The sequence below is a fragment of the Myotis nattereri genome, assembly GCF_964212035.1.
Source record: "Myotis nattereri genome assembly, chromosome: 15".
Classification (NCBI taxonomy): domain Eukaryota; kingdom Metazoa; phylum Chordata; class Mammalia; order Chiroptera; family Vespertilionidae; genus Myotis; species Myotis nattereri.
Genome location: NC_138090.1, coordinates 5,604,451 through 5,614,153, shown reverse-complemented (window position 1 = coordinate 5,614,153; position 9,703 = coordinate 5,604,451).

Sequence of the window (9,703 nt, the reverse complement as noted above, 5' to 3'; positions counted from 1 at the left end):
GACACTGAGTTTCTCCTTTTCCAATGGTCTCTGTGGAACCTCCTGGTGCCCTGGTGCCCAGCAGATAGCCTGGCACACAGTAGGGATGTTATACATGCTCACTGGTGAACAAATGATCTCTCCAGGGAAGGCCCTCTCCGGTCCACATCCAGAAACAGTTCTGCCTCAACCACATGCCATGGGCCTCTTGCCCATTGCCCAAGCGATTACTCTGATATTGCTATAATCATCACCAACGTATTGGCTTATGGCTTCTTTTATTAATATGTGAACTCCCTTCACCCTATGCTTCCCTGTCCCCAAAATACCCACTTAAGGCTTGCCTTTTGCCTCACTGCCTCAATTTTCTCTTCTGACCTCCAGCTCACAGGTTTCTTCCCTCCTCTCAGCTCTTGTCTTGACTATGATACATATTCACGCATATATTTTAAATAAGCTTTTCATGAGCATCGATCTCATTTTGTTTTCTTGTCATGGTTACCTATTGCTGCAATTACTTCCAAGTTAGCCCTGAGAGCAGTCCCTGTATTATGTTCCTGGGTTTATGGGTCAGGAGTTTGGAAAGAGTAGAGGGTCTCAAGATGTCTGGGGTCTCTTCTGGGAAGACCCCCACCCCCATGTCAAGAATGGGGGTGACCTGATGGCTGGGGCATAAATCATCTAGAGATGTTTTTACTCACACGTCTGGCATTTGATGCTGACTGTGGCTGGGACACCTACCTATGGCCTCCACATGTGGATTGGGCTTCCTCCCATCATGGCAGCATCAGTCTTCTTACGTGACAGCTCAGGGCTCCAAAGGCAAATGCCCAAATGGAACCAGGCAGGGGCTCTATTATCAAATGCCATCTGCCACAGTCCTAGAAGTAGGATGGAGACCGTGACTCCATTCTCTCCGAACCTCTCCCAGCCCCATGGCACGGCATCTTGACGATCATACACGCTCAGCAATGCTTATGGGTTGACTAACTGGCCCGTGATGGAGACAGCCGGGTGGTTATTACCGGTGAACACAACTGGAGTTGAACAGCATTTTATAAGGGATACAACACTCAGCTATCGGCATCGTTCACATATCATTTACCCACCACAGGAGCCCTGCCAAGGAGGTGTTGGTAGCCGTGTTCGGTTCACCGAGGCCTCGGGGAGTTTAGACAACTTGTCTCGTGTCAACACAGCTGGCAAGGGACGGGTCTGAATCCAGGATTTGCCTCCCTGTCCCGGACGCGTCCCCACAGAGAGTGGCACATGCCCAGTTGAAACAAAGGTGGGAAAAGAAAAAGGCAGGTAAATGCGGCTCTCCAAATGTTTGTCCTGCAGGCTCTGCCAACCCCTAATCCAACATCTGCAGGCTGTTTCTGCTTCCTGCTGTGCCCCCTTCCAGAAGGCGCCGCCACGAACCGGCTCCAAGTGCAGTGTCGAAAGCCGGGCTCCTGGTAACCAAAGATGGTTGGCAAATGGTCTTTGAACAGACTTGTCTCGTGAAATGCCGGGTCGGTTTCACAAGTGCATAAAATAACAACGGAATCAAAGACATAAACAAGCACCAGGCTGCAATCGGCACAGAGCGGGGCGGCGCGGGGGCAGGCGGGCGGCTTCGGAGGCCCCCGCCCCTCCTGTTTTCTTTGCCGGCGATTCCAGCGCTCCGGCCATCTGTTCCTTGTTGTGGGTGGTTAAGTGAAATGGGCTGCCAATACAAATAGCCCCACTTGAGGTTTGTTTGCATAAATTGTTTTGAAAGCTTCATGACGAATTTTCAGGATTACTTGCAGTGGTAGGGACCTCGCTGGAGGCGGAAATATACATTTAGAGATGCCAGTTGGAATCTATTAATTTGCTCGCAGCCCATCACCCTGGCTCTGCTGCTCAACTGGCTGTGTGACCTTGGGCAGGTGAATTAACCTCTCTGGTCTTTAGTTTCCTTATCTGCTCAATGGGAGGTGATAGGTACCAGTAGCTCCCTGATGGGATTATGAGTGCTAACCAAGATGATGCAGGCAAATTGCCCAGCACAGGAATTGGCAGGTGCACGTGCTCAATACATGGGAGCTATTGGGGTGTTCTTGTTGAAATGAGAAGAACAGCCCCATTTGGCGCGCAGAGTCAGCCAGCTCTGGGGTTGCGTCTCAGCGAGGTGACTTGTGGTCTGGGTGTCCTTGGGAAAGTTATTTCTCTCTCTCTGAGCCTCAGGTTTTAAATTCGAGGGACAGGGCTGACCCTAGATCTTGAAGAATATGGGAGGCACCGTGTGTGAGGCACACAGCACCGCTGTAAGTACTCACAGGGGCAGCTGTCGCTAATATCCCACAACAGTCACGCTGGGCTCCTCCTCAATGCGTCTGAGCCCTTTGCTGCCAGGTTGCGGGGTGAGGGGGGATGTCTGTCTGTCTCCCATGCGTGTTCTGAGCGTGGCTGGAGCTACCGGAGCAGTTTGCTCGGAAGCCGCTATGTGGGGCTCCTCGGGAATGAGTCATTGGGCCAGGAGCCAGGGTGGGGGCACGCGAGTGTATCTGAGGGCCCTGCAGGGACCCTAGCAGGGAAGACATTAAGCCCACGGCCTGTGCACGTTCGGCTGCTGAAAAGAAGACGCTGGGCGGGGGGCGGGGGTGGGGGGAGGGAGGTAGAGAGGTGCCACACGGCACATACCTGCCAACAGCCAAGGGTTGCAAACCTTGAGCTGGGCGCTTGATCCCACGGGGCTGCTAGCACCTCGAGGAACCTGGCGAGGAGTCTGCAGGAAAATGGTCCATTTTAGGTTGATTCTCTGGGGGGCGGAGAGAAAGAGGGACACAAGCCGGGGAGGGAAGTAACAGAAGCATGAGGCTAAGGAGGGCAGAGAGAAGCAGGAAAGAGACACGGAGATAGAGAAGAGGAAGAAAGAGAGAGAGGGAAGAAGATACCTAGAGTCAGAAAGACAGAGTAAGAAGAGATAGGGATGGAGAGAGAGAAGGAGAGAAACACAGGGAGATGGATGAGAGAGAGAGAGGGAGGGAGAGAGAAAACAGTACAGAGTGAAATAGAAACACAGAGGGTAGGGTTGGAGAGATGGAGGCAGACAGAGAGAACGGAGGGAGAACCCGCTCCTGCCCATCGCTCTCAGGGCCTGAGGACCAGGGACCGGAGTCCAGTGCCCCCGGACGTTGGGATGTGCGCACCCAGGGGCCATCAGAGGAGGCGGTGGCCCCATCTTGTCTCCAAGACCACAGCTGCCCACCCGCCTACAGCCGGGCACCCTGGCAGGCCCTTCCCGGCTTCCAGGGCTCTGACCCGGCTCTTTCATGTTCCGGCCGAGGGTCCCGTCCCCTAATGTGGACCAGAAGCTGCCCAGGTGGAGCAAAGGGCCGGAGGCCTGGCAGTGCCCACCGGGGCATTCCTGCCCATGACAGTTAAACCGGGCCCCTGGTCTCCATGTACATCACAGACGAGCGTCCTCCTCCGACCTCCCCCAGATGAAAGCCCGCTGCCAGGCCCATCCAGTGCGCGCTCGCCTCACGCAGACGGCCTCCCGGCTTTCACTCCGCCCTGCCATCCGCCGAGACAGGCTGCGGCGCTTAACGATGTTTTATTGTGAGATTTCACCAAGCCCTCGCGTTTTTTCGCTTAGTTTAAGAGAATGGACGAAATCTGGACGCATTTGCTGGGACGAGCTCTGTTTCAGCGAGGAGCAGAGGGGGTCCGCGTACATCAGGTAAAATATGAGGTTCCGAGGGCATCCGACCGTGCAACGGGCTGCACTTGGATGTGGTTGGTCCGGCAGCCGTGGCTAGGCATGCCTGGGACTTGCCGTCCTACTGGGAGGGACGCACAGCCAACCCTTTGTCCGTGGCTCTGGGTCATTTGAGGGGTGTTTGCCTGGCTTGTGCTGTATGTAAGCCCTTGCAGAATATACAGTTGAAAAGCATGACACAAAGGAGATTTCATCCTGGTAGGAACTATCCTAGATAGAGATAGAGATAGAGATAGAGATAGAGATAGAGATAGAGATAGAGATAGAGATAGGGATAGAGATAGAGATAGAGATAGAGATAGGGATAGGGATAGAGATAGAGATAGAGATAGAGATAGAGGTAGAGGTAGAGATAGAGAGGGATAGAGATAGATAGATAGATAGATAGATAGATAGATAGATAGATAGATAGAGAGAGGTAGAGGTAGAGGTGGAGGTAGAGGTAGAGGTAGAGATACAGATGCAGGTACAAATACAGATGTAGATGTAGATGTAGACATAGATTTGGATATAGATATAGAGATGGAGATATATGTATAGACATAAATTTGAAACTGGAAGAGCTCAGTGCCTTCATGGAGGGCCAGTGGGCACAATTATTGGCCCACTGTGTGTGCGCTCGGCCTTGTGCAGCGGCTGTGAGGGTAAAGCTTGGCATTTGGGTAGGACTCAGTGGCTCTCAGCCAGGGGTGGTTTTGCCTTCTCGAGGCCCCTGGACACTGCCTGGAAACATCTTCAGGTGTCACAGCTGGGAGGAGAGGGCTTAGGGAAGCAGCCAGATGTGCCACCATGTATAGGACAGCTCCCCACAGCACTCTGCGATCTGGCCTCCACGCCCAGGTTCTGCTGCTGAGACGTCCTGCTGTAGCAGAGAGGAGAGGGGACGATGACAAGGAGGCTGCAGACAGGCAGGTGGCCGGGGCGAGGGGGGCAGGCTGGTCCCTGATCCATTGCATCGCCAGGGACAGGGCCTGTGGTGAAAACGGGCCTCCCGGGTGGGCAAGGCAATGGGCCTGCAGGCGGAGGGGATGACCCCGAGGACTGCCTGTGTCAGGGTGGCCTGAGCGGAAGGCCGGTGGAGGGGTTGGAAGGGAGTGAGCATTGAGGGCTGGGTCTAGGACAGCCGTGGGCAAACTACGGCCCGCCCGTTTGAAATGAATAAAACTAAAAAAAAAAGACCATACCCTTTTATGTAATGATGTTGACCTTGAATTTATATTAGTTCACACAAACACTCCATGCTTTTGTTCCGGCCCTCCGGTCCAGTTTAAGAACCCATTGTGGCCCTCGAGTCAAAAAGTTTGCCCACCCCTGGTCTAGGAGCTAGGGCTCGGTCCTCCTCTAAGCAGCGGGGAGCCACGGAAGGCTTCGGAAAATAAAACAAAACGATCTGAGATGAGCTTCGGAAAGACACGAAGGGCAGCGAAATGTAACAGATCAACATCCTCCCGGGAAGAGGAAGCTAGAGGAGGGATGCAGCCTGCAGGATGGGAAGGGGTGGGTCCGAGGAGCAGGCACGACACAGAGGTGTATGCACGGGGTGAGGAGGAATGGAGGAGGCCCCGTGCCATCAGGCCACCGTCTCCAGGTCCCTCTTAAATGGACCCCAAGTGGAACCCCCTCCCACCTGCTTTACCATGAAACTCTCCTCTGTCACTTGCCCTGAGGCCCTGCTTTTGTGTCCCGCAATACACAGAGCGTTGTTCTTTAACATGAGAATTACTTCTCACTGCGGCGGCCATGAGACCCAGGGTCCACGGGAGTCCCTCCTGGGGGTCGAATGACGATGACCCCCCAAGAGCAGAGAACAGGGGTGTAGGCATTGGCGGTCAAGGTGAAGTTCCCGCAAGCTGGATGCCATTCCGGCGAACACCCGGGAGGCGGCTATGTGAGGTCAAGGGCACGACACTGAGAATTGGCCGGGCTGGGCCCTCGTGGCTCTTGCTTCTCCTGGGCAGTCAGCATGCACACCCGTCTCCCGGGCTCCCCAGCATTAGAACAGCTCATTCCCTCCCCGCATTGCATTCAAGTTCATACAGAAGTAGTGATGGACTCATCAAACATGGGCGAGGGCCGACAGGTTTAATTGACTACTAAAATGTTTCATCGTCGATTGTGCGAAAGGCTGTGCGTGTGGCCGTGACGCAGGGAGCCTGCGGACTTGCCCTCGGATTAGGAGCTTGACATTGCTCCCTGGTGAGGGGGTGGCCTTCAGCTAACGAAGGAAAGGCTCCTGATCTCTACGTCAGCGGCGTTAACAGCACCACCTTGCAGAGATATTATGAAAATTAAATGACTGCATCAGCGTAAAGTGCTTAATGGTAGCGGGCGGGAAATAGGTGCTCAGTACGACGTTCCGTACCTTGGTCATCACCATCGTTATTTCCATTTGTGTCTTCTCTGCTCTTCCGCCTTAGGGTTTGAGAGCTGGCCCTTCAGTGGCATGTTCTGTGTAAAAGATACTCAAAGATTAGACACAGACGCTAATTCTGGCCTGAGCTCTCAACACGGTCGTTTCTTCTGCTGTTTTAAATGTCATCGGTCTTTCTCTTCCTCCTCCTCCTCCTCCTCCTTCCTCCTCCTCCTCCTCCTCCTCCTCCTCCTCCTCCTCCTCCTCCTCCTCCTTCTCCTCCTCCTCCTCCTCCTTCTATATATATTTTTTTTTAACAGAATGGCCAGTGTATGGAGTTAGCATTTCATTGAATCCGACCCTCCCATCTCTGCATCTGGTATGGGGGGGAGGGGCGCCGCACCAGGACTCAATCAGCTCAGAGTGGAAACAGCCATTGGCGGCGGAGGGCACAGCGGGCCTGGGCAGCCCACAGGGAAATGCCGTTGGTTATGCCCAATAAGTAGAACAAACTAAAAAAGAAAGGAGAAAAAAACCAAACCCCCCTCACGTAGACAAAGTGATTTAAATGCCTGTGTTTCGAAGGAACCTGGAATGACTTAGAGGAGGGAGATGACAAATAGACGTTTCCGGAATCTATCAGCTGAAGCTTCGATGACGGATGGAAGCCTTCCGTGGGCTCCCTGCAGGAGGAGGCCTGCCGCCTCGTCGTGTCGAGGTGACATCCGTACATGACAGGCACAAGCCGTGATGGGCAGCCCAGGGAGGGGTGAGGATCTGCGGGTTTTATTCGCTGCTCAAATGTTTATTTCATGGGCTGGTTATTTAAACGAGGGGCTAGAATGCAAACCAGCTGACAAAAGCCGTCTCTCCCCTCCAAGATGAAATATTTGAACCCATCACCTAAGGGTTTGGAAACATGGGGTGCTGACTATCGCGGTGAGGTGTGAACAAAGGCGAGAGGACCTCCTGACATGGAATTGGGAATTGCCAGCTGTCCCCTGGCCCTCTCCTAGGCACTTTTCCCTGCTGTATCTCATTTAAATCTATTTTTTATTATTGATTTCAGAGAGGAAGGGAGAGGGAGAGAGAGATAGAAACATCAATGATGAGAGGGAATCATTGATCGGCTGCCTCCTGCACGCCCCCCACTGGGGATCGAGCCCGCAACCCGGGCCTGTGCCCTGACCTGGAATCGAACCCTCACCTCCTGGTTTATGGGTCGATGCTCAACCACTGAGCCACCCCAGTCAGGCCGGCTGTATCTCATTTAAATCAACCCAGGACCAACTCCGGTGCTCTCACGACTGGCTGCCTTTGGGCTAATGTTGGCAGCAGTCCGATGGCAAGATGATGCCAGTGACGTGTGTGGAAACCCTCCCCACTCCACCTTCCCTGAGTCAAGCAGGCCCCATGGGGCCCCACCGTGGGCCCATGACCTCCCTCGGCCACTGGGTGGCGCTGTGCCACTGGGCTGGGCCGCAGAGAGCATTTATCTGGCTGTTAAAAAACCCTGCCTCTTAAGGAGAACAGTGGGACCTGACAGTTGTGGGCGTCTACTCCGACGGGGCCTTAATGATACCGCAAAGCTTGTCAGAAAGATGATGTTTCCTGCAGGAGGCACTTGACATGACTGTCTCTCGCATGCGGGGAGACATTTCAGATCCAGTTTCAAACAAAATAAAAAGAAGACGACGCGAAGGAAGGCCGGCGAGGAGCCGCACGGACACTCCGACCCGCCGTCGCCCGCATGGCGATAGCCTGAGCTGGGATGCGGTCGTGTTGTGGGATGATGAATGCCAGGATGGGCTCTTCGCCCCCCCCCTTCTTCTTCTTTCTTGCCTTTTCTTCCTGACAGCTCCCCCCCTCCACCCCACCCCTCCCCTCTTCCAAAAGCCACACGCACAAAAAAGAAAAAAAATGTTTTTCAAATGAACACAGGCAAGGATGTGTCACCCGGTGATGGATTGCTCATTCTGGTTCAGCTTTTGATAATTAAGTTCCACTCTTCACAGGCGAAGGGTGTTCTGCCAAATCCAAACTACCCTGGAAAAAAAAAAAAGTAAAATTAGAACCTTATGAGAAAAAAAGAGATTAAACGAGTTAAATATAAATATATATATGGAGTTGGGCTAAGTGGTGATTGGGGTTCTCTATAGACCAGTGGTTCTCAACCTTCTGGCCCTTTAAATACAGCTCCTCATGTTGTGACCCCCAACCATACAATTATTGTCGTGGCTACTTCATCACTGTCATGTTGCTACTGTGATGAATCGTCATGTAAATATCTGATACGCAGGATGGTCTTAGGCAACCCCTGGGAAAGGGTCGTTCGACCGCCAAAGGGGTCGCCACCCACAGGTTGAGAACCGCTGCTTCGAACGCTGACTTCTATCCTGACAAAGTTTGCATCTGGGGGCACCAGGTTACACACCGTGAAAAAGCCATTTGCTCCCTGGAATGCTCAGCCCTTCCCTGCCCTGAAGGCTGGTTTGGAACCAGGAGCTGGGGGCACCCCCGTGGCCCCTCCAGAAGAAGCCCAGGCCCCTTGGCCCGGAGGCTACCATCTTGGGTTGCTGCCTCTCTGGTTCCCCCGGAGACGTGGGCTGTGACTGCTCGAAAATCCGGCCCCGAGGCCGGCTCGTTCTTTCACCAGAGATCAACACACCGACCACAGCCAGCCAGCAGCAGGAATTGCTGAGTGATTTATTAGAAGAGATGGCAAAAGATACTTTAAAAGCAAATTCCCTTAGCCGGGGTAATGCACCATGATGGGGGGCGGGGGGAGAGGGGGGTGCCAGGAAGGCCAACAACCACGTGGCCATTGCATTCTTGGCAGGGAGCACCTCTGCGTTGGCTCCTGGACGGGCAGGAGCTGGGTTTCACAAACCCTTCCTATCTGGAGGGCTCCTGGCGTTCCTGCGATCGCCCTTATCTGCCCCCGTAACTTATCTCTCTGGGAGGAGAAGGGAGGGGCAAGGCAGATGCGGTGGACAAATACACTATTTTGCGGTGTACAATTAGCCTCGGTGAAATGTTACAGTGCGGCCCCGTGGGGGCTGCCTTTTTGCTGTGAAACTGATATTTGAACTGCCCCCTCCCCCATGAATTCCCCTCCCCCACCACTTTCTGTGGGGGTGGGTGGGGGAAGGACGCTCAAGTCCGTGGGGAGGCGGAGGGGGTTCGAGAGGAAAGAGGACATGGCCAGGCCAGGCCTTCACTGGTCTTTGCTCTCCGCCAAGAAGCCCTTGGATTTGGCCTCTGATTTTGGATTCTCCACCGGATTGCAAGCCTGGCCTTAGGGCAGCGTGGCCTGACCCTGGGCGCATGGGGGAGTGAGATAGCTTAAACCTGCTTTTCGTCAGGGCTCCCTCCCCACCGCGATGGCTTGGTGGGAACCAGGAGATAAAAAATGGGAACCGGCTTCTTCCGCGGGGCAGGAAAACAACCCAGAGGAAGAGCGGCTTCCTGCCCCCCTCCGGCAGCCGATAGCCGGGCCGGCTGGGGCGGCCTGCGGCTCGGCGATTAGGCTCCCAGTGAAGACCCTGGATGGGCACCGGGTGGCCGGGTGGCCGCAGGGGCCGGGGTCCCGCCCCCCGTGTCCGGATGGCTGCCTCTGCCTGTGC